Source organism: Meles meles, chromosome 5 (assembly GCF_922984935.1).
Source record: "Meles meles chromosome 5, mMelMel3.1 paternal haplotype, whole genome shotgun sequence".
NCBI classification, from domain to species: Eukaryota; Metazoa; Chordata; class Mammalia; order Carnivora; family Mustelidae; genus Meles; species Meles meles.
The window spans coordinates 68871598-68893058 of record NC_060070.1 but is presented as its reverse complement, the minus strand read 5'-3'; the positions used below and the strand labels follow the sequence as shown (position 1 = coordinate 68893058).

Sequence of the window (21461 nt, the reverse complement as noted above, 5' to 3'; positions counted from 1 at the left end):
TATTTATGCAGTAAATGTTTGGTAGAAGTAAAAAAAAAAAAAATCACTCCAGCCAATAAATTACCTCCTGTTTCTGTTTTTTTGTTGCAGGGGCATAAGGAACCCAAAATGGCCAGGTGGTAGTCTTATCCTCTGATTTAGTGGAACCACGGACACAACTCATGAAAGAAGCCTTCTCCCCTTGGGGAATAAATTCTCTACACCAGCAGCAGTCAAAGTTTCCAGATAAGGGAAGAAAAATTCTGAGTGGTTTATTAGGTGAAATTGTGAGGAGAGCCACTCCTACTGGCGTATCTTGATTCAAATTTATTCTGGCAACGGAAGAGAGGGTACCACGTGATGGTCTCTGATTCAAAATATATCCTGTAAGACAGAATTTCGTTTTCCCAGGGTGTTGCCTCCCAAGAAGGCTATTGCTGTGTCTTCAGTAATCACTTCACTATTCAGTTAAGCCAGCTGCTTCCAAGTGATGGCAGTTGTGGGAAGATCTGTTAATTTCATAGACATGGACCCATTGCTGCACTTCCCTTTGCTGGGAAATGAGTTCCCTGACTGGATGCAGCATTGTGTGGGAAGCACTGCCTTGGCAGATAAACCGTTCTGTGAGTTCACAGATAGTGGTGCTGGCAGAAACATTGTAAGGGGTAAAGGCTAATCCATTTTCAAAATATGTGATTATTCCAGTATGGATGAATCTTTGCCCCTTCCATGATGGAAGAGGTCCAGTATAACCAGTTTGCCATCAGGCAGCTCGTTCAAACCCTGGGGAAGCGGGCCATATCAAGAACTCAATGTTGTTTTCTACTCTTGGCAAATTAGGCACTTAACAGTAGTGTCGAGATGAGCCTTGGTTAAGGAGACGTCCAGATTGTTGAGCACATGCAGAGCCTTCATCCTTACTGCCATGGCCATTTTGTTCAAGGGCCCGTTGAACAAGCCCTGGATGACTGGGTAAGAGGCTGGTTGACAGCCACGGATAGTGCCATTTTGTTCTCCTGATTATTATCAGTCTCTCCTGCAATGGATACCTTTAGTATGCATCAGAATGCGACAAAGATATCTTCCCAGTGTGTGCCCATTTAGAGAAATTGATCTATATATCTCTTCCCCACACTTCCTTGTCACCAATCTTCCAAGCCTATTCTTTCCAAGTCCCTGTACATCTAGAAAAACTGTAAGCAATTCCCCATTCTGGTCACCCCTCACTCTAGACATGGTGCACAAACAAATATACTGTTCTAATTATGCCCCCTTGGAAGATTTTCCTTTACCACTGACTGTCCTTCAGACCCCTGAGTGGGCACGGGGATCCACCTGTGCTGTAGGAGGTAGATTCTAGAGAAGACTTCCGTGCTTCAGGAGCCTGTCCGGGGTGGGTGTAACATTGGAACCAGGAAGCAAAACGCTTTCCTACTTCAGTGTCTCTCCAGCCTTTTCTACTAATAAAACTTAACATTCTGATAGCTAGCAAACAGAATATTTAAAGGATCAAGATCCATCTTCACAGAGCAGACACAAGGTGAATTTGGCAGTGGGAGTGACAACTTCATTTCAACACAGTTGCCCCAGCTTAGCTCAGAAACCCTCCTCTCTGCCAATCATTATCACTACTGCAACTCCCATTTGGATGCACATTGGATTGGAGAAAGGTAAAGAGTATGCATAGTTCCCCAAATAAGAGGTAAGAGTACTCTTCCCAAAGGAAGAGAGGTGTTCTGAGCTGACAAAAGGATACATGTTCCCTACACGTTATCCTTTGGCTGTTCAGTGCACATATGCACGCGCGCGCGCACACACACACACACACGCTGGTTTTTACATACCTATAGTTTCTCTTCACATAAAGCAACTATTCCTTATGCTACTGAAAATGTGCTTAATTCCTGTGCACTGGGAGGGGAAAACTCAAAGTCACATCCAGCCCAAATTCAGGATCTGTAAGTGTAGTCAGTCTTGATAAGGTCCCCATCTAGCTAAACAATAAATAATGCATTTTTCCCCAATGCACAAATATATAATAGAGGGGATGGGAAAAAGATAACAAAAACTAAAAAGAAAGGGCAAAAAGAAGACTCACTGTGCAAAAGTAGAGCATATACTGCATCCTGTTGGACAAGAATAAGGGTAAGAAGGGCTTCTCTTCTCCAGCAGAGAACTGAGATCTTTCATCAGCCACTCTAAGTGTCGAGATTTCCTTTATCTGTTATCCTCAAAGACCCTTCCTTACAGGAGTAGTGACAAGGAGTTTCCAGGGACCACTCCGGCAACTGATGTCATCTCTTGCTGATACCGAGACTAGGATGTTGTCTTAGACAAGCACACCAGTAGAGGCCTTTTGCAAGGACAAAGGCTTTCTGGCAATCCCTTAAAATTTCCTTGGCTGTCAGTCAGTGTAATTTGGGGGAAATCCATTCGGTTGTTATCAGAAATCTCATTGAGACAGTAAGCTTGAGTAGGTACTTTGCCCTTTTTGTTTCTATCTCTTGGAAACTGGCCTAGCAACTCTGCCAATCACCCTGCATCTTAGTTCACTGTCTTTGCCACAGACTCTATCCATGACAGGGAGAGAAACAGGCTGGGATCGTAAAGGCAGGTTACAGCTTCAGATTCTATCCCCTAATTTGTGCACCATTCAAGTGGAATAATGGGAGAAATTACCTTCAGTTGGTAAGGGGGCACAGTGGAAGATATTTGAGAAGAGTTGTGAGGAATGAGATATCCCTGACTCCATTGCCTTGCTGGGGATCTGCATTTCTGGTTAGTGTATGAACCTTATGAAGGCAGAAATTTTAGTTGTTTCAATTGGCAGAGTAGATACTATCTAATCATGATCAGTAAATCCACTAGCATAAATGACTCCTCTTAACAGCTACATAAGTATCATCCTATATTACTGCTCATCTTTTTCAGAACAGCTCTACTGAACCATTTGTCTCTCTCATAGCACTAAGGGAGCACAAAGTAGCCAATATATTCCAATAGGTTGATTTTTTAAAAACCAAGTTCATAAAGCTAGAAGCCTTAGTGGGCATAGCTAACTGTTGTGAAGGATCAGTTTGTCTGATTGTTTTTAGTTAGCAACCCAACGTAGGCAAATGCTTTCGTAAATATAAGACTGCATGCTTAGATTCCATATTAGTGTCAAATTACTAGAAGTTTTGAAAGTCTCCTCTCAATTTCTATACCTATTTCATTGCTGATTTCACTGCAGTTTGCAAACTGGCTTTGGTCCATACACCACATTTTAAGTAGTACCGATCTAACAGATAAATCTCACTATTTTCCAGCCACGTTATCAATTTCTGTGTTAACAGAGAGTCTTGGTTTGGAACATATACTGTAGATTCTAACCTCAGCTACCACCTGAATAATGAATGATATTATAATCTTACCGGGCACCTAAATAATGGAGCATGTTCTAAGACCAATGAAGCCCACAGACTGTATCTCATTGCCTTACTTCTTTTATCATGTGAATTCATTGGTCAGAGGATCAGTGTATGGGCTAATGTGGCAGTGTACAGACATTCAATAGGTCTATGGAGAATGGTGCTTGCAGCAAAACCAAAATCCATTTCCAGAATGTGGAGCTGTTGTAGTAAGACAAATCGTTGACTAATGTATGACAAAAGGGATTCCAAAGCAATCGACATGCTTTACACCAGGTTGCTTGCTAGTCCCCTGAAAGAAAGTTGCCTCATAAAGACCTTAAAATTGGTCACTGTTGCAGGAAAATTGACTTTACAGCAATGGCACTGATCACTGGATTGCGGCATTTCCCTTGCCATTCCCTTAGCAAATCACGTTATGCTGCACATTAAAACCCTTCACTTCTCCCAGCACTTGGAAGAAAATCCAATCTCTCTTCTATGGCTACAAGGCACTGAAGGTTTAAGGCATTAGTTTCTCTCCAATTTCATCTCACGTCACTCTTTCCCTGGATTTGATCAAGATGCCCCATCCACCCTAATGCTCCAGCATAGCAAACTTTTAGCCTCTTGCTCCCTCTGCCGGTAGCACTATGAACATCCCTTTCACTCCCATCCCTTCCCGGTAACAGCTGATTTTCCCTCTTAAAAGTCGTCTCCCCACTAACACACAGACATAACTTTCTAATCGGGCTACTTGTTTATTTTCTTCACTTACACCTAACACAAGCTACAATTATTTTATATTATCCTAAAATAAGTTAGTACAGAAATTGAAACAAAATGGGAATTCCATAGATCTACAAGGCTTTTAAATGCTCAGATATTCTTCTGAACAGAGTGGGAAGCAAAAGATCAAAAGGCATTTTTCGAGACCCAGTAAATCATAAAATACCCAAATGGTCGCATACTCCCAAATCCCCTGAAGTCAGCCCTCCTCTTTTCTCCCCAAAGGACAGTGGCTTTACCATTTTTCATCCAAGAGTCACACCAATCAGAGGCCAGGTACCCCATGATCCCGCCTTGCGGCCTTTTATTAAATCAGAGCTGCCCCCGGCCTCAACCAGGGGCAGAGGCTTCTGACTACAGCTGAGCTCGGGAACGGAGGCCCGTGCCTGCCTGAGAGTAGGGCTCCGGGGGCGTCTCAGGGTTCTGCACTGCCTGGCGCTCCCCAGGCCGTTACTGAGTCTCGCTCCCGCCGGCAGCGTCTCTTAGGCCACCCCCGAGGGCTCATCTGGCCCCAGCGCGGCCGTTCAAACTGGCGAGTGTGCGCCTACCGGGGTCCCCGGATCATTCCAGGGCTGCTTGGGTGCAGAGCCGTGGAAGGGTCTCAGCCCCCAGGGGCCCAGCTTGCGAGTGAGCGCCCTCCCACGCCCGCTGGTCTGAGCCTCGGCTGGACCGACGCTCCAGCCCTCGCCTGAAGCCGCTCTCCTTCCCGTCCATCCTTCCCGGATCTGGCTACACCGCGTGAAAGACTCTGAAGTGCTCGGGCTCCAAGGCGGAGCCCTGACCACAAACCCAAGTTGAGTAAGGAATAGTAAGGGAGAGGCGACGGAAGTGTGACCTAAACTCCCTGCCCTATCTTTCTGTCTGTCCATCTGTCCATCCATCCATCTACCCACCCCTCCACCCGCTATCATCGCCTATCGCTGTATTTTAGGACCGCAATTAGAATTCCTTAATGAAATCTTTATCGCGACGTCGTACATGAACGCGTTTAACTGAAAAAGCGAAATAGGACTTTTTCAGAGAGAAAATATCTTAGAAAATAAATTTGGTTGTTGAGAACTAGTTTTGCTAACTATGTTAAGTAGTGGACCTTTAAGTTGAATGAGCTAACGAGAAAGTTCTATGGTTTTGACAAAAAAAAAATTAAAGTCCTTTTGTATTATACTGTATGCCAGGTATTACGTACTTATGTTTAAATATCACCTAAAAATGTACAAAGATCACGCAGTTTTGTTTTGTTTTTTTTTTCCAAAATCTTTTTAGGTGGTCCTCAAGCAAAAAAAAAAAAAAGTCTAGCCCAGTAGCAGTCGCTGTCCCCAATACCCGGACGTCGCCAAGCCCAGGAGCGGGAGGGGCCGGCCTTGAGGAGACCAGGAAGGAGGAAGGGAAAGTAGGGAAAGGGGCGGGGGGGAAAGTGACGGGAGCAGTGAGAGCCGGAAATGACTGGCTAGCGAGGAACCCAGGGGCACCCTGTCCGGCGGCGCTCTAGCCCCCGCGCGCTGTCTCTATGCTCCCCCTGCGTCTGGTCTATTTATTGTCGCGGGGAAGAAGCGGCCGCCCAGTACCCGGAACAACAAAGCGAGAAAGACGGAGCCCGAGCCTCGGGGGCTCCTAGCAACGGGCCGGGGCGGGAGTTCCATGGAGACTGGGGAGCGCGCCCGCCTCATCATCATCCTTGTCCTCCAGCTTATCCTTCGCGTCCGACGTAACCGGCAGCAGCGCTGCCGCCGCGTTCTTTGCCGCCGCCCCCTCTTCCCACGGTAACCCCGGAGGCGACCCTGGGCGGGGGGAGCGTGGGCGACTGGGCGGCCTGAGTGCCGGGGCTGGTGTGTGCGAACCCAGCCGAGCTGCGGGTGGGAGGTGAGGGGGCGGACGACCGGAGGAGAGGAACTAAGGTGGGGGCAATTGGTCCCGGGGCCGAGGGAAGGTCCAGTTCTTAGGAGGACAGGGTGATATTTGGGGAGCTCATCAGGGATAACGGCATGGGGGCGGGGCGTCCGTGCCTTCGAGCGTTATCAAGCTGGGTGTAGCATAAGAAAAGAGATATTTTTATTTTTCGTGTTAGCCACCCCAGGGAAGGCGGGAGAGGGTGATTTCCCCATCTGCCTCTGTGAAGCTCTCACCCAGACGAAGAAGGATCGTGCAAAGATGCTTGGGGGTCCATTGCTTCCCGGAAAACTTCCAGCGGCCTGTGCCGCGGCGGGAAGGCTCCCGAATAGCACCTTCGCCGGTTCCTGGTGCTGGCAATGCCAACAGCCCCGCTTTATTATTATTGTTATTAACCAAATTAGGTTTGATGAAGGGTCTGGAACTAAGGAAGAAAAATGAATTGTGGGTAGGGCTAAGCAAGGATGAGAATTAGGATAAGCGCTTAATGATAGCCAGTAAGAGCCCTAAAAGTAAATGTGTTTCAGAATGACGGTTTTTCAGACTCCTTCTGCGGAAATGTGCATCTGCGGGCTCTGTCAGTGTGCTCATTGCAATAAGACTCACAGTGCAGCCAGTCCACATCTGTGAGCTCTCTGGCTGCATCTGTCACCTGCAGTTCCAAAGCGACACTGGCAGTTAACCAGCGTGGGCTTGTGTATTTAGGGTTAAGAACAGTGCTTTAAAATGGGCCCGAGGGGAAAAAAAAAAAAAAAAAAGAAAAAGGAAACAAGCTTGGTGTGATTGTTGTGTGAAGAACCAATTACAGAATCCCTGAGAAAATTGAAAAAGAGAAATATAAGGAAAAATTTCTGCTATTGGAGCATAATCTGCTCTTAAAGTTTGAGAAAATGGCAGTTCATACAAGTGGAGAAGGGACTTTTATCGTTATCTGTTTTGAAGAATTATTCACAGTCTGCTACGTCCAGTTACATATTTATCAGCTTATATTACCTCTTTATGCTGTACATCTCTATTTAATGGTTTTATACCTTCCCAGATCATTCCAGGTCAGTAACTGAGGTTTCCCTATGGCATACTGAAAAGGCTATATACACCTATTAGAAAATATCATTTTTGTGTCCAGTGAGAATAAAGCTCTTTATATTAAATTGAGGATTAAAGATGAAAATAAAACTGATAAGTCATAGAAGCAATTATGTCAACCACAGCCTCTGTTTGTCTCCCACTTTTTCTTTTTTTTTTTTTAAGTCTGGCTTGTCTTAAAATGTGTCATCCTTATCGCCAGCCCCCTCTTTTCCTATTCTCTGCCTTCAAAATCAGAAACTGTAATGGTCTGCTACTGAGTGTTCTTGATTGGTTGACTGGTGCCAGAATAGAGCTTTTAACTCTGGCATTTTCATGAAATTGAGATGAATTGAGGTTCAGTGTCTCTTGTTAAAGGAAGTTCACGGATGTGCAAAGAGGTGGGCAGTTTCCTTTAATGGGAAGTATAAACATTGGGAAACTTAAAATTTTATTTTAGGACTCCTCAGAGGAAAAACACAGTATTGTCACATTTAGGTTAAAGAATCAAGGATTGTTGTTTAATCTTTTCATAAAGCTGTTCTTCTGTGAAGGATATCCTGGGGGATGACCACACTCGAAGCTGTTGGCTGTTGTGTCCCAAGATTTTCATAGTGCCCATGAGACTTAGTAAGTTTCCCCAATCTCAGGGTTGCCATCATGCTGACTTCACCCAGACCTCTTTATGTTCACCTCTGTCCCTTCCGTGTTAGAGTTGGGGTCAAGCCCTGTCTTCCATCTTTAGTAACAGTCCCAGTTTCTGCATTCCCTGCTCTTTACTATAACATTTTCAGTGTTCGGTGGTGTTTAGTTTCTTTCCTTATTTAATCATGTCTCAATCAAAATTATTTTTTGTGCTATTTGTATTATTTGTTTCTTATGGAGTTTTCACCATATGTGGTTGGCCTATATATCTTTTTCATTAATGTTACTTTGTTGTATTTTCCTTCTGTATCCCTCTCCTTTATTTGGAGAATTGGAGTGGTCATGTCACATGTCTGTATTCATTCTGTTTATCAATACAACAGGTTAAAAGCCTCATGCTGAGACTGAAGACTGTATTGAAATAAGGCATGTACAAAATGTTGTAACTTTTCAGAATTAAAGGTGTTTTTAGAAGTTCAAAGGGTAGTATTATAGCTCTAGACATAGTCAGTTTTTAAAGGTAAGACAGTATTGTAGATTTTACTGTGTGCTTTCAATTGAACCTAAGATTTTCATAATTCTTATTCTAAAAAAGTTTCCTTAACATCAGTCATTTCTGATTATTTTGCATGTGAATATTTGACTAAAATTACATTTGCCAAATTTGAGGAAACAATTTCAGTGATTTCCACAAGTTTTTCTTTATGTGGAAAATTTTTGTCTCAAAATTTTTGTGGATATATGGTAGTTCCCTGTTTATCTGTGGTTTTGCTTCCCATGGTTTCAGTTACCCTTGGTCAACCATGGTCTGGAAGCAGATGGTCCTCAAAATGTTAATAGTAGCTTAACAATAGGTCATAGTACCTACATCATTCATCTCACTTCATCTCAACACACAGACATTTTATCATCTCACATTATCACAAAAAGAAGGGTGAGTACAGTACATGAAGATATTTTGGGAGAGAGAAAGACCACATTTACGTAGCTTTTATTGCAGTATATTGTTACAGTTCTGTTTTATTATTGTTGTTAATCCCTTTCTGTGCCTAATTTATAAATTAAACTTTATCATAAGTCTGTAGGAAAACTTAATATATATAGGGTTTGGTATTACATAGTTTCAGGCATCCATTAGGGGTCTTGGAACATATCTGCCACAGATGAAGGAGAACTACTATATACATATATAAAATGTGCAGAATTTGCTTTAAAGTAGAACAAATACATGTGAAATATGCAACTGAATTTTTGAGAGTGTTATTTCTTAAGGATCTATCACATCATTTAAAATAAATATTGTATAATCTAGTTGAGTGGGTATCAGTGTTGTTTTTAGGTGAAGGATGTCTGTAATAATCTGGTGATTGATTTCCTTCTGTTGCATCATCGACCATGTGATGAAATTATTATTGCTTTGAAAAATAAAATTATATTGATTATAGAAGAATTTATAGTAGAGTATTTCCACAGTATCTCTAACTGAAAACTTGTAATGCTTTGAAAATTTAGCTGTGTTGTGACATTTGAATTGAAAAACAAGGATTTCCTGAAATTTATATTCATATCTGTTGCACCTTCGAGATGCCTGATGCCACATCAGGTATGGACACCTGGATGAAATATGTTTTTCTTCAGGTGTTTTTTGTGCCCTTGTAGATAGCAGAGAAACGCTGTACATGAATACCAAAACATGACACACAAATGTGAATTTTAAATCCTTTGTTACGTACTGCCTGGTGCTGTTGGTGTACAGATTTCGTCATGCCTGCTAAATTAGAGGTTTCTTGAGGATTAGGACTGTGAGTTGGCATCCTGTTGTGTATTAATGTCATGCAAGTGTGTGTGCATGTTTGAAGATTAACATGCTAATAAAAGGATATATATTTATTATTTATTATTTTTCTTTCACTTCAGGAAGCTCTCTGGTAGATGAGGGGAGTCTTTCAGATATCTAATCTAATTAGTAATCTAATTCTTGATGCCTACAATTTCAACTTTTTTATGCTGGCTACAAGTTAAAAGCAGCAAACATTTTTCTGACATGATTAGGGCCTGTTTTTTGTTTTTTTTTAAAACCAATTCAGACGATAAAAATAATGGTTTACTGCCTTAAGTAGATGCAGTCTTTTCTTTTGAGTAGATGCAGTCTTTTCTCCTGTCCCCTGAATACCACCTTGGGCAGTTTCAAAAAGGAGAAAGAGTATATGCATGTTTAAGGTCTTTCCAGGCCATGGATGCAAATTTGACTTTTGATACAGCCTTTTATTAGGTAGGAAGATGGAGTGTGTGTATGTGTAATTGTGGAAAAACCACAATTCCAGAGGTATGAAAAATAATCAGGTTGTATCAAAAATTGTATTCATCTGGTTTCATCTTGCAACTGGTGATAAAATTCAAAGTTTGGTTTAAATGGCTTGTTTTGTATGTGAGACATGCTGCTAGGGATCCCATTAAACTTAAAAAAATACACTAAGGTGAATTTTGGGACAGTTCAGATTGGCCTTCATGTAGGAATCAATAGTGAAACTTTAAAATTTCACCAAGAAAATGTAGCACAAAAGTTTCGTTGGCAACTTTGACCACACAGGATTCATTCAAGCAAGAGTACTGCAAATCAGTCAATGTTGAGTTTTCTCAGGACATTTGTGGATGACCCTTAGTATTTTAAGTCAGAAATTTTTTATTAAATAGTTCCAAAGAATCATGTGCTAAGCTCCTTTTGCCCGTAAATTACAGGTATTTTCATTGTGAGGCAGAACATTTTTGATCAAAATACTTTTTTGGGATTAGGGTTAGTTACAGGACGCTGGATACAGGTTGCCTGTGTTCAGCACAGTGGCTTTGCTCCTTCTTGGTGATGTGGCCGTGAGCCAGTTATTTCATTGCCTGGATTCCCCAGTTTCCTCAACCGCAGTATGGGGTTAATACTAGCACCATGCCTGTGGGGATTGCTGTGAGAGCTAAGTGTAAAGTACCAGAACAGTGCTCAGCATAGTGAGCTTAAAAAATTAGGAGCTGGTCATCCCAGCAGCGGTACTAGGCAGCACATTAAAGATGAACTGGCTGTATGCTTTGTTTCTTCCCTCTGGGGACTTTCTGTTAAAGCACTGGAATTCTTGATTTGCAGTCACTGACTGTTGGACTCATCTCTGCCATTTGGTTTTGGTGGGGAGGGAAGCACATTTTAAATTTTGAAGTATCACACAGGCATCTGGTTATCACTTAGGGCAGATGGACTAAGTAAAAAAGTTATGAAGGGGCGGCGGGGGGTGGGGTGGGGTGGGAGGTTGAGGAACCAGGTGGTGGGTAATAGGGAGGGCACATACTGCATGGAGCACTGGGTGTGATGCCAAAACAATGAACACTGTTATGCTGTAAATAAACAAATAAAAATAAATAAATAAATAAAATTAAATAAAAAAAAAAGACATTTCTGTTTCTTGGAAAAGGAAGGCCAACAAAGCCTGGTCTGGCACCACATTGCAGCTATTGAAATGCTATTACCCTGTGGACTTGACCGCTTATTTTGCTGTATGGTGCTTCTGAATAAAGGGAATAGATCCGATGGTTTCATTTAGCAGAATTTGTCTTTCTTTAGAGTACACTTTTTTTGCTCGTATAACCTGAAATGGTGGTAAACTTGAAACTTGTTGGTGTCTTTGTCAAGCCATTTAACTTGAGTTTTCTGTGTCACCATAAATGTTCTACATAGTAGCTTTCTTGTAATTTTAGAAGTAGCTGAAACTGCTGCTCTGCTCCAGTGATTCAGGTGGCTCAAGAGTGACTGCATACGATTGGAGCAGTATTTGTTTATGGTAAGGCTGGCACCATATACTGAGGCTTACCTAATCAGGGGAATAACTTGATAATTGTGGCTTTGCTTAGGGGGTTATTGGAAAGGTTAGCTTTTCATAGTTAAATCCAAGTGTTTTAGTTCAGTTATATGGGCATTTGAAACTGCTGACAGAAAATAAATGTTTCTGCTTTTTCATTTATACACTGAATGGCAAACTGTTCTTTCCCGTTTTGGCTAATATCCAGCTCTTGGATTTAGTTGATAGAATATTTTTATAAAATGTGTGTTACAGAGGTTTTTATACAACATGCTATTAAAAATGTGTTTCACTTCAAATGTACAGGAGTAGAGTTTTATAACTCTTTCTTCCATGTTGTACTGTTTTTGTTTGTTTTAGTTGGGTTTTATACCTTTCCGCACTAAGAGAATTGGCCAGTATGCTTGTATTTGGAGATATGGCTTTTGTTTTCCTGTTTAAAGAGAATGAAGTCTAGTTGATCTTGCTGATTTAGTTGGGTAGTCACTACATTGGCTAGATTGATTTTTTATTGATAGAATACTGTTAATATTATTCCTATAGCCATCATGGCTTGTGGATCTGAAAAATCTTGAGATAAGCAAAGAAATGGTCATCGCTGTTTAACTGATATCTTTATAGATATGGATATAGATATATTGATGTATACATACACACTTAACCTATATCCTTTAACTTTAGATATTCGAAGGATGGAAGTGGGAAGTTTTTACAAAAACAGGTCTCCAAGGTGTCAGTATTGCCCAGAATAAAAGCCTGTTTTGAAATAAAAGTTTGACTGACACATTGTTAATGTTTCCTTAGAGTTCTTTCTACCACACTTTCTCAGTGATAAGTGTTGAGATACAAAGACAATAAAGCTAATGGTAATCCAAAGGTTCAAATATGAAGATGGGAATTTGGTTTTTGACTATGGTCAACATTTATAGAACCTATCATTGTTTGAACCTTAGCTAAGATTCATGAAACCTGAAGCTTTTTTTTTAAATTTCCCACATACTTTTGTTGAGCAACAAAGCTTTTTTTTTTTTTCCTTACCAGCTTATGGCTACAGTGAGCTTCTTAGCTATCTCCATTTATGTATGCATGTGTAACCTAGTGACATTGTAATGAACATCCTTTAATGGCTCATGGGTTGACCATATCCCAGGATCTCTGCTGGTGTCACAGTAGGGTAGATGTGATTATTTGAAAGAGAGAGATCACAAGTAGGCAGAGAGGCAGGCAGAAAGAGAGGGGGAGAAGTAGACTCACTACTGAGCAGAGAGCTGGATGTGGGGCTCGATCCCAGGACCTTGAGATCACGACCCAAACCGAAGGCAGAAGCTTAAAGCACTGAGCCACTCAGGCGCCTCTGAAGTTACATTCTTTTTTTTTTTTTTTTTTTTAAATTTTATTTATTTATTTGACAGATAGAGATCACAAGTAGGGAGAGAGGCAGGCAGAGAGAGAGAGGAGGAAGCAGGCTCCCTGCCAAGCAGAGAGCCCAATGCGGGGCTCGATCCCAGGACCTGGGATCATGACCTGAGCGAAAGGCAGAGGCTTTAACCCACTGAGCCACCCAGGCGCCCCTGAAGTTACATTCTTAAGTTGTCTTGTGTTATATATCCTTACTTTCACTTCCTAAAGAGAGGAAGGATGGCTTTATCATCATACCCATTCAACTGATAATTGATGTGTGCTAAAAGTAACTGACATGTTAGCTAGTCTCTGACAAGCTATCATGGAATGAATTTAGGATACGGATGAGTAAGGACCCTTGGGGTTACAATGGAGATGTAACTCTAGGGAGAAAGGGGAGGGAATATATATATATCAAAAGCTCTGAGGATCCGTATGTGTGTTTCAGTTAAAACAATTCTTTCCTTAACATCGGAAACATGTTCCTGTATTTGTAAAAGCTCCTAAAACACAATTACCTTTCAGGATTTAGGGTTCTAAACGAAAACCAAGAATAACTTGTTAGCTGTATGAGCACTAAGCAGAACATACCAACAAGTTAAATAAGGAAGTAATAGGATGCTGCTAGAGAACTCGAGTGGTTTGGGGGAGACTAAGATCTTACTTGTAATCATGGAAGATGTCTACCCTTCCTACTTATTCCCCAGCCCCACCATTCTTTCTTTCAGTTGTTCTTATTCATTTAATTTAGCAACTCTTTATTGAGTCAATGACCAGTTGCCAGCTAAGCCAAATTCTAAGGACACATGTTTGTATTAAATGATTGTCTTCAAGGGGCGCCTGGGTGGCTCAGTGGGTTAAAGCCTCTGCCTTCGGCTCAGGTCATGATCCCAGGGTCCTGGGATCGAGCCCCGCATCAGGCTCTCTGCTCTGCGGAAAGCCTGCTTCCTCCTCTCTCTCTCTCTTTCTCTCTGCCTCTCTGCCTACTTGTGATCTCTGTCTGTCAAATAAATAAATAAAATCTTAAAAAAAAAAAAGATTGTCTTCAAAAAAAGTGGTGCCTACAGTCTTGCACACAGTGTATGATAGTACCTTTACAGCACCCTCTGCTTGGATTCCCTCTCTCAGAGTTTCATGACTGGCTCTTTATTCCGCAAGATCTCATTTTAATAATTTGTCTTCTCTGAGGAAGGTTAAGAAGCCTGCCCGCATCATTCCCTGTAGAGTTTCTTTTTTGTCATCTTATTTCCTTCATAACTTAAATCACATTCTCTCATTGTTTTAGTTGCGTGTCTGTTTGTTGTCAGATTCTGCAGCTGCTGTGAAGGTGCCTTACCTTACCATTTTGTTCTGAACTGTAATCCCAGCGTCTAGCCATGGTGCTTGGTTCACATCAGTTGTATGTTCAGTGAATCCAATTAAAAGTACGAGTCTGTTGAAGCAGTGAGGAAGGGGCATCCTAAGCAAATACAAAATTAGGAAAAGGTCTGCTATTGCAGGAGAAATGGTAGAAAGTTGAGATTGTTAAGGTGTGTTGGAAGTGGAAGATTAATTATAAAAGGTAAATTGGGGACTCGGAGCTCACTGCATTCCAAGCCAACCAAGCTAGATTCTGTTTTGCCCATGCAAGAGAGCCAAGAGACTTTTTAAGCAGGTGTGTGGCGCAATTAGGAAGATAATTCTGGCAGCTTATTTGGTAGATGGACTGGATCACGGGGATTGCAGGCAGAGCCCCGTTAGAAGGCTGTAGCTATAAGAACATGAAAAAGCCTAAAATAAACTACCAATGCTTTGGATGCAGAAAAGAAGCTAGATGAAAAGTTCATGGGCTGAAGGATGATTCTGAAATCTCTGACTCAGGTGTGTGAGTGTTGGAGGGTGGCCCATTGACTGAAAGTGGGAATTAAGAGACCCCAGTGTTTTTGAGGGGACTGATTAATTTCAGATATGTTGGTTTATTTTAATGAATATGCCGAACAGCCAGTTAGAAATATGGATTCAGATCTCTGATAGGTAAGATTGATGTAGGAGCCATAAGCTCAGAGACAGCAGTTGAAGCCTGGCAAGCTTAAAGAAAAAAAGGATTTATGGGAATGGTTTATAACCTTCAGCGATCTTAAACTCATTGAGAATATGGAAAAAAAAAATGGCCTCCTCAGGTATGCACCCAAATTTGTATGTATACAATTTCAAGGGGTCCCTCACCTCTGGAACCTGTTGATGAGCTTTCCAGGACTGTCGTGGATTTCAATGAAGGACTTTGAGTTTAAGGAAGAGACAGAAGTATTTGAGATGGAAGAAGAATAGGGAATGGTGAGGGAGAATTTTGAGAATCAGGAGTGCCCAGTGTTTTATCTTCTGGAGCGGTCCAGTAGGAGGGAGTTTCAACTGTGACATCAGATTCAGAGGTGAGCCACACATTTGTAAACATCTCATACCATGCAGAGGACAAGGCAGACTGTAAAGGTTTCATGCGTGAATCCAATTAAGGAAACAATGCATGGTAAACAGTGTGCAGAAGTCTTGATGTTCTCTAATGATAAACAGTCCTGATCTGAGAATAGAGCCCATTTTAAGGACCTGCTGAAAGGGAAATTCCATTATTTTGATGACCTATTGTGGCGTTTCAGCCCAGTGGCTCTCAACTGGCTGCCCATTAGAAACAACTCAGAAATGTTTTAAAAAATTAGGGCTCCACGAAGGTTAGTTAAACAATATCTTGGGAACTGGTGTTCCAATCAGAAAACTTCATTATCGCTCTTGTTTTATGTTCTATGTAAGAATCCTTTCTTTTAGTTCTATGTTATCTGATTACTCAGCTTTACTGTTGTGCTGTTTTAAAATATTTTTTTAGACTTTCTCAAAGATCTTAATTTCCAGTTTAAAAAACGTTACAGCTTTCTTCTACTCTTCAGCTCCATTCTCCATACTGACTGTTTTTGAGTGACGCAGCCCCCGGTCAATTAAAAACCTGACAGCTCTGAGAAAAATAAGGAATTATTAATGGTGCTTACATGTGGAAAGAGTATTCATTCTCTAATCCTGTTTGCTTTTATTTAAGTATGTTACGTGTTTTTACTAAATAGTAAAAACTATTTTTTACCCAGAAAAGCTTGCACCCTGTATACTATTTTCCCACTAGCTAACTTACCTTTATTTTCTTAAAATGGCCGTCATGCATGACATAGACCTTAAATAGGTTGTCTACACAAGAGCACATGGTTTATATGAGGGGTAAACCTGTAAAAGCAGTTGCAAGGAAACTGCCAAATAGAAAATTCTACATGTTGTGTTTTCACCTTGCCGTTCTTTCTCTTGATTAAATTCTTGATGAGCTGTCAGCATTCGAGTTTGCACCCTGTACTCACACCCCTGAATAAAAAGCAGAATACAGAGAAGTTTGAACTTCATGCGTTGTCAACCCTAATACCAACCAGAAGCTGAAAGAGAGGTTATTTGTTTTGTTAGCCACCTGGTGAGTTGACATATACACTTACAAAGAAAAAAATAATCTTTTTAAAAGTATGCACTTTTATTAGCTTATTATCAGGTAATGGCTTAGTTAGTCTCAGAAATTATAGCTACTTATGGGCATAAGTTAGGACAAATATCAAGATTCTCTATAAAGTGATTAACTGGTTTTTGAAATGATAGCCCATAATATGGGAAAATACAGACATATAAGACCTGCTAGAGAAAATTGATGCTTTACAAATAAAATGAAATGAACATAATAAATTTATACTTAGAAATGAATATGATAAACAGTTGTGTTACAATTTGATTTTTAAATATCACTCTTCTGTCTGTTTTTGCTGTACCTAGCTAACACAAGGAACAGCTAGACCTACCTATACGTAATAGACTTGGTCAGATTCTTTTTCCTTCTCTCTTCCTATTCCCTTTCTCTCCTAATCCCTCTCCCTCTGCCCCAAACCCCACACAGTCAACACTTGGTTTGAAATGGTTTTGTAATTACTGGGGATTTTAAAAATGCTAAATTTATTTATTTATTTATTTATTTATTTAATATTTTATTTATTTATTTGACAGAGAGAGAGGTCACAAGTAGGCAGAGAGGCAGGCAGAGAGAGAGGGAGAAACAGGCTCCTCACTGAGCAGAGAGCCTGATGCGGAGCTCGATCCCAGGACCCTGAGATCATGACCTGAGCCAAAGGCAGAGGCTTAAACCACTGAGCCACCCAGGCGCCCCTAAATTTATTTTTTAAAATACTAATTTTGCTTACTAGATAACATCAAAATTATATTCCTTATTTTTACCCCCTTGCTTTTAGACTTGAAGGAACATGATCTGTTTTTGTGTTCCAGAGCTTCAGGACCACAACACATAATTGGAAATCCTTTCCATTTTTGAGCATTTCTCTATTCATGGAAGATGAAGCAAGGAGATTATAATTGTAGCAATGAGAATAGCTAAATATGAATGCTTACCATGTGCAAGTACTGTACTAAGTGGTTTTTTTATTTTTATTTTTATTTTTATTTTTTTTTAAAGATTTTATTTATTTATTTGACAGACAGAGATCACAGCTAGGCAGAGAGGCAGGCAGAGAGAGAGAGACGAGGAAGCAGGCTCCCGCTGAGCAGAGAGCCAGATGCGGGGCTGGATCCCAGGACACTGGGACCATGACCTGAGCCGAAGGAAGAGGCCTTAACCCACTGAGCCACCCAGGCACCCCTGTATTAAGTGTTTTGCATGAAACGTCATCTTTTGCAACACTCTGTGATAGGTTCATTACCTACCTCTTTTTTATAGATCAGGACGTTGAAGCACAGAGGCATTAAATAACTTACCTAACATCACACTACTGGTAAATGTAGAGTCTGGATTTAACCCAAGTGATCTACTGCAGAATCTAAGCTCTTAAACTTTAGGGTGTGTGTGTGTGTGTGTGTGTATACACTGCTTTTTTATCTCAAACTGCTTAGCTCTTGCAGACATTTTTTGGAATGTGTTTAGTATCTCAGGACCTGTGCTAAGGCTTCGTACGAAAATAAGTGAGATTTGATCATGTCTCTAAGGAGTCTGTTGTTTACCAAGGAAACATAAATAAATAAGAAATTTTATTGTAGTGTGGGAAAATGCTGGGATAGTGGTTTGCATAGCAATATGGTAATGGGACTCAAGAGTAGGGATACCTTTGCTTAGTCTTAGGGATCAGATGTCTTAGTTCCTTTAATTTCTTTTTTTACCCATCATGGTTTTAATTACCTTCTATACTAGGGTTTTCCAATTTTTACCTGTAATCTAGACTGAGCTGTCCTGAGTGATGGACTCTTATCTGATTGTCTGCTCTGGACCTCCCTTTGGATGTCTCACAGGTTCCTTCAATTCAACATTTCTCCAAAAGAATCCTTGCTCCTCCTTCTTGTCCCATCTCCTGCAACCTACTCTCCCTCCAGTGTTTCTGTCTCAGTACATAGTATCTTAGACCACAAACCTGGAGTCATCCTCCGTCTCCCGTTTCCTTTTCCCCATATCAGTCACAAAGCTCTGTTCCCTCATCTCCCAAAATGTCACTCTTCTGTCTACTTTTCATCTTCATCCATCCTGCTCTCCACTGCTGTCCTCTCTCACCAGGGCTGCTCCACTAGATCCTGACTGAGTTTCCTGCCCATTCTTATCATCTAGTCCATTCTCCCATACAAAAGTGCCAGTGATATATTTTTAAAAAGCAAATACATCATATCATTTCTTGCTGCTTTCTAGTTCCCCATTACTCTTGGGATGAATGTGAAAATCCTTAATGTAGCCCAGAAGGCATGATTTGACCCCTCCCTGCATTTGCAGCCTGATCTTGTGCCACACTTTCCATTCTAGCCATGCTGGCCCTTCTTCATATATGAATAGTTCATACTCTTAGCTCACTTCAGACCTGAGAACACCTGCTATTCCCTCTACAAGGTCTTGTTTCTTACTGGAGCCCTGTCCCCTAGCAGGAGGCCTAATGCTTAGATTTCTAGTTCATTGTTATAGAATTGATTGATGGTGATGCTGAGCTATAGAACAATAGATTTTAGCAGAAGAAATAGTATAAGCAGGCAAAAGGTTAATATTCTTCAACATGTAAGAGCTTGCATAAATCAGTAAGGAATCTCAGAAGAAAAATGAACAAGGGATCTGAGACAGTTAACACGGAGTAAATATGAGGAGTAATACTTTATAAGTTCACCCTCATTAGTATTTAAGAAGTTCAACCTCACCAGTTAATTTAATTTTGCTTTGTCTCATATCTCAGATTGCCAAAGACTTTGACAAAATACTTTGTTGAGTAGACATGACCGCATATACATGTGATCTCAATCTTATTTAAAATGCAGATAAATAAAAGGATTCAGCAGTCTAGAAATGTGCCTATATGAGCATAGGAAAAAAAAATGGTCACCTTGGTAGGACTTTGAAAGACTTTTCTTTGAGTATTTTTTATGTAATCAGAAAATGACATGCTGTCTTACTTAAAAATCATGCATTAAGGCCATTTATTTGAAATACTAAGAAATCTTTCCAGTAGGTGCCTGGGTGGCTCAGTCGGTTAAGCGTCTGACTCGATTTCGGGGCAGGTCATGATCTCACAGATCCTGAAATCGAGCCCTGTGCCCTACGTAGGGCTTCATGCTCAGTGGAGAGTCTGCTTGAATTCTCTCCCCTTGTCTCTCCCCCGCTTATATGCCTTCTCTCTCTCAAATAAATAAATCTGAAAGAAAGAAAGAAAGAAATGGATCTAAAATAAGGAATTGATGCACCTGATTTCTCATCTTTTGAGTTTGATTCCCCAAATTTCAAGTTGTATTCAGTAAAATATATTATTTCTCTTATCTGTAATAATACATGAGTTAATATTAGCATTGACTCATATGGCATTACTTTAATTGAGCTTATTATGATTTGTGAGGTGCTCATTAATTCCTCAAAACAATCATGTGATGAGTGAATGGTGTTGTGTGCATTTTACAAATAAGTGTAGGAACAGTTCAGAGCGAGTCCACTGTCACATAGCTTCCGTGAGGATCCAGCTTTTCTTTATAAGTAGGTTTTAGTACATAATGAAATAGTGAAATTCTTAAGTAGGATACTGTTTAAACAGTAATATGAGATGGATATTAGATTATTTTTTAAAGATATATTTATATACATACATATTTTTTAAAGTTTTTATTTATTAGAGAGCCTGCACAAACAGGGGGAGGGCCAGAGGAAGAGGGAGAAGCAGGCTTCCCACTGAGCAGGGCTCCATCCCAGTACCCTGGGATCATGGTATATATTTTAGACTGAGAGCAGGGGGGGGGGGGGTGTAGAGGGGGAGAGAATCTCAAGCAGACTCTGCAGTAAATGTAGAGCCCAGTTTGGTGCTCGATCTCACAACCCTGAGATCAGGACCTGAGCTGAAATCAAAGAGTTGGACACTTAACCACTTAACCGACTGCATCACCCAGACACCCCAGATGATCTATTCTTAAATCACAAAATATCTTTTTAACTGAAACTTTTTCACAAGAGTGTAAACCATTGGCTTGTCTTTTATTAAGCACTCATTCAGAAAATCAGCATTGTTTAAATTTTTTCCACTACCTTTTAGGCACCATTACAAATATTTTTGTTGACCGAAGCATAATATTTTTTCCTTACTATTTTTTAAAGTAGATAGTTGCTGACAAAGCCCCAGTTGTTATTAATTAATTTCCAGAAAAAAATAGTATTTTTTTAGTTTTCTTAATATGGATTTTAAAAATTTTAACAAATTCATTTTGATGCAAGTTGTTTACATGAATGCTACCTGCTTACTGGTCTTCCGAATTAGTATTTAGACTAAGTCATAGTAGGTAGAGGCAAAAGTAATGAAGATGCTTTAACTTTCTGTTTAACTTAATGTGATAATGGTTTTGTATATCAAATACTTTTTGCTTCATACTTGAGTATTTGTTAAATGTTTTATGTAATATAGGTGGCATAATATATAATCCTTTCCTTTGGAAATTATAAGCGTTTTTGAGGCCAGGCCTACTGTTAGTAAAATTTTCTTCCTGCGGATAGAACCCTGTGGATAGAACATCAGAATTCCAACCCTAAGGATGGCCCCGTAAAGTCTAAGGTTTTGTGCCATGCGCGATATCGTCCTTCCTTCTGATGGAATGGCATGCTGCCACACGAGTGGAAGGGCTGGGGTTTGGGTCATGTGCCTATGCTTTGCCCCTTAGTGCTGCTAACAACTGTCTTCTTTACTGCCCCTTTGAACACAAATGCATGTTGAAGGGAAAATGGTAAGTTGAGAATTGGGATGTTAATTTGACTAAACTAACATAATAGCTTTAGAACTAAAATCAGAATTTAGTATATAATTCCTAAGTGTGTATAGCGTGTCTGCTTCTACGATGTTAGAATCTGGGATTTTAAAATTAGATGGGATTTTAGAAACCACCTAGTCTCCTCATCCACTGAATGGAAGACTCC

The 21461-nt window shown here is 40.6% G+C and overlaps 1 protein-coding gene across 2 annotated transcripts in view; it reads left to right on the top strand.

The window, feature by feature from the left end:
- Window positions 1-5637: 5637 nt before the first annotated feature.
- Window positions 5638-21461, top strand: part of TBPL1 (TATA-box binding protein like 1) — a 35915-nt gene continuing 20091 nt past the window's right edge. The window contains exons 1-2 of one of the 2 annotated variants that reach the window (XM_046005160.1): window positions 5638-5917; window positions 11490-11572. The gene's annotated coding sequence lies outside the window, so the exon portion shown is untranslated. The remainder of the gene's footprint in view (window positions 5918-11489; window positions 11573-21461) is intronic. The other variant, XM_046005159.1, reaches the window with a different exon arrangement.